The following is a 246-nucleotide window of genomic DNA, read 5'->3' as shown; positions in this document are numbered from 1 at the left end:
GTGTATACATACATAAATACATATATACATTATACGTTTGTATACATATATATATATATATATATATGTATCTATATGTATACATATATATGCATATATATATGTATATATATATATACATACATACATACATATATATACATACATATATATATATAAAAATAGATGGAAAAGTTAAAAACGCAGTTTTAGAAAATTTACTTTATAAAATATATATACAATCACAGAAAGTAAATTTTCTGAAAT

Source organism: Octopus bimaculoides, chromosome 13 (assembly GCF_001194135.2).
Source record: "Octopus bimaculoides isolate UCB-OBI-ISO-001 chromosome 13, ASM119413v2, whole genome shotgun sequence".
In the NCBI taxonomy this organism is placed as follows: domain Eukaryota; kingdom Metazoa; phylum Mollusca; class Cephalopoda; order Octopoda; family Octopodidae; genus Octopus; species Octopus bimaculoides.
The sequence above is the reverse complement of the archived record's forward strand: the minus strand, read 5'-3'. Positions refer to the sequence as shown.